The sequence below is a fragment of the Muntiacus reevesi genome, chromosome 5, assembly GCF_963930625.1.
Source record: "Muntiacus reevesi chromosome 5, mMunRee1.1, whole genome shotgun sequence".
NCBI lineage: Eukaryota > Metazoa > Chordata > Mammalia > Artiodactyla > Cervidae > Muntiacus > Muntiacus reevesi.
Genome location: NC_089253.1, coordinates 88,147,387 through 88,150,972, shown reverse-complemented (window position 1 = coordinate 88,150,972; position 3,586 = coordinate 88,147,387).

The following is a 3,586-nucleotide window of genomic DNA, read 5'->3' as shown; positions in this document are numbered from 1 at the left end:
AGTGCAAAGGCCTTGAGGTGGGAACATGCACAGCATTTTGGAAGAACATTGGAGGAAGCTGATGTGTTCAGAGCAGAGAGAACAAGGGGAGGGTGTGGGGGTTGGGGGAGGTGGGGTAAGCTAAGCGTGGGAAGCAGAGAGCTTACGGCAGGGGTCAGAGAGTAAACGTATGCAGCCATAGACAAACATAACCAGAGAGTGGGGCTGTGTTCCATCGTCACTTTGTACATAATAAACAAGGTCCCTATGGTAGGGCTTCGAAGACTTGGTTGAGGACTGAGTGGGTTGGGGAAACTTTGGCAGTCTTTGAGTTGAGTCAGGGCAGACTTGGATCTCAGTGTTCACAGGTCACTCTGCCCTCCATGGGAAGGAGGCTCTGGGTATAGGGACAAGGGCAGAAGAGGGGAGACCAGTTAGGAGGCAAGAAGGGAGGTGACTTGACCCAGGGAGGTGAGAATGGAGGTGGGAAGCAGCAGCAGATTCTGGGTGTCTTTGGAAGGCAGGACAGATGGGGTTAGCTGATAGATTGCATGTGAGGTGAGGGAGTGAGGAGTCAGGATGTCCTGATGGAGCCGTCCTTCGGGAAGAAGAGCGGGATGGGAGTCTGGGTGAGAAATGTCCGAGGCTGAGGTCACCTGGGGTGTGAGCATCAGGGGAGTGGGGGTGTGGGCTGGGATTGAACATGGAGAGGAGGAGGAACCAGCAGAAGAGACTGAAAAACAGGCAGGAGGGAGAGAGGGAAACTGAGAGGGGGCAACCTGGAGTCAGGGAGACAGGGACTCTGAGGAGACCGAATAATCAGTGTCCTGCCTTCAGAATACAGAGGGCTGGAAATTCCCTGGCGGTCTGGTGGTTAGAACTCCGCAATTTCACTGGGTTTGATGCTCCTTGGAAGGGAAGCTATGACAAACCTAGACAGCGTATTAAAAAGCAGAGGCATTACTTTATCAACAAAGGTCCATATAGTTAAAGCAATGTTTTTTCAGTAGTCATGTAAGGATATGAGAGTTGGGCAATAAAAAAGGCAGAGCACCGAAGAATTGATGCCTTTAAACTGTAGTGTTGGAAAATACTCTGAGAGTCCCTTGGACAGCAAGGAGATCCAACCAGTCCATCCTAAAGGAAATCAGTCCTGAATATTCATTGGAAGGACTGATGCTGAAGCTGAAACTCCAACACTTTGACCACCTGATGCAAAGAACTGACTCATTGGAAAAGACCCTGATGCTGGGAAAGATTGAAGACAGGAGGAGAAGGGGACGACAGAAGATGAGATGGTTGGATGGCATCACTGACTTGATAGACATGAGTTTGAGCAAGCTCTGGGAGTTGGTGATGGACAGGGAAGCCTGGCATGCCGCAGTTCATGGGGCAAAGAGTTGGACATGACTTAGCGACTGAACAACAACAGGGAGCTAAGATCCTGCAAGCTGGGGCCTGAGAACTGGCCAGGGGTGTAGCACCTCAGAGGTCACCTAGAGGAAAGGAGTTTTGGGGTGAGGGGAGCCCAAGTGCAGTGAGGTCAACAGAGGTGAAGGTGGGGAAGGAACGGGGATTTGGGGGTGATGAGAAGGGGAGACTGGGTCCTTCTGGAGGCTCAAAAGGAGAATATTGCTGTTGTTTGGTGTTTTTGTTTTTAAAGATGGAAAAAAATAACCACCGTTTAAGTGCTGATGGGAATGAATCAGTCAAGAAAGGGGAAGTGTTGATGATGGGGGAAGTGACTTAGGGAGTGGGGACAAGGCCCTGACACACCATAGCCTGCGTCCTGCCCCCCAGCTCTGTGTCCTGATGGGGTGGGGGGCTGAATCAGCTGTGAGGCTATGGGGACCGAAGGTGCTCTTTCTGAGTCACAGAATGAGACCTCAGAGGCCGGCGGTGGCCCCGTGTGTTGGCTTTGGGCAGGGCAGACAGGATGGAGCACAGAGGAGGGTCAGGCAGGTGGGGGGACCACACAGGATGGCGGAGGGGCTGGGAGAGACTATGGATACAAAGGGGGCAAGTGGGGACACTTAACAGCATCTCTCTTTTTTAATATATATATTTATTTTTGTTTATTTATTAGTTGGCTGCACTGTGTCTTAGTTGTAGCACGCGGGATCTTTAGTTGCAGCTTTTGTTGTTGTTCAGCCACTAAGTCATGCCTGTCGCTTTGTGACCCCATGAATTGCATCATGCCAGGTTCCTCTGTCCTCCATTGTCCCCTGGAGTTTACTCAAAATTCATGTCCATTGAGTCGGTGATGCCATCCAACCATCTCATCCTCTGCTCATCCTTGCTCAATTCAACCTCTCATTCTCCTTTGCCTTCAATCTTCCCCAGCATCAGGACCTTCAGGTGGGATCTAATTTCCTGACCAGGGACTGAACCCAGGCCCCCTGCATTGGGAGCATGGCACCTTAGCCTCTGGACTGCTAGGAAGTGCCAACATTTCTCTTCTGATGTCCCTATTTGATGGGTAAAATAGGAACAAGTTCTGCTGTAGGGGGTGAGTGGAGAAGAGGTGGCAGAGGCCTGAGGACATCAGAGAAAGTATGAGTTAGCATCTGGGAGGGTTAGGAGGAGGGGACTAGAGTTTGATTCTCCAGCTGCCTTGGGGGCCCTGCTTGAGACTGAAGGTGGTACTTTCTGAGCAAGGCCACCAGTGCAGCTATAGGGTTTCCTTTAGTCACTTTAACCTGTGTTGTCATTTTTCTGAGTGAGTGGCAGAGAGGAGGAACTGGGAGTGTGCATAAGGGGTGGTTAGAACACTGGATGGTTAAGCTGCAGGAGGTGGGAGAGAGACATCAAGGATCAAAGGATGAAGGGTGATGAGAATAGAGGACCAGGTCTTACGCAAGGTCCACAGGAGGGAGCTGGAAAGATGGGTGTGGTCTCTGAAACAGAAATTAGAGAGGGGTGCAGTTATTTAGGATGACAAAGTCTGGGGGGACCCTGGGCACCAGAGGCTGAGGTTGGGTGAAGGACAAGATGGTGGGAGGCAAGAAGGTCAAGGACTCGCAGACCAGGAGTTAGAGGGATCATCCATATGGAGGATAAAACCACCCAGAACTTAGGTGTGTGTTGGACAAAGTGACAGTGAGCCAAAGCTGACACATTCAATAAATAAATAATCAAGACTTCCTTGCTGGCTCACCTGGAGCTTAGAGCCAGAGCATTCTAGAGAAGAGGGAGGGCGAATGGTTGGGAAGTGGCCACAGGAATCAAAGAGGGGCACCCCATCCTGCCTGGAGGTCTGAAAGAAAGAGCCCCTACCTGAGAGGGCTGCTGGGGAAGCGCAGTCCACAGGAACCTGTCATCAGTGTTAGGAGTGGGTGCGGAAGACATGAGAAAATGACAAGGGAAAGGTGTGGTAGGGGCTGGGGAGAGGACACTCGAAGGGGCCCTGAACAGGACAGCCAGGCTGGACCTCAGGGCAGCCAGGGATGCTGGTGAAGGGTGGGGTTGGGGACCAGGGATGGGCATGGCTAGGTAGGAACTGAGCACCCTGTCCTCACCCCTCTGAGCCCCTCTAATCAAATAGGACTGCCAGCTGTGGTGTGGAACAAGATCACTGCCCCCGCCCCCCGGCTTTGCCCTGGAGCAC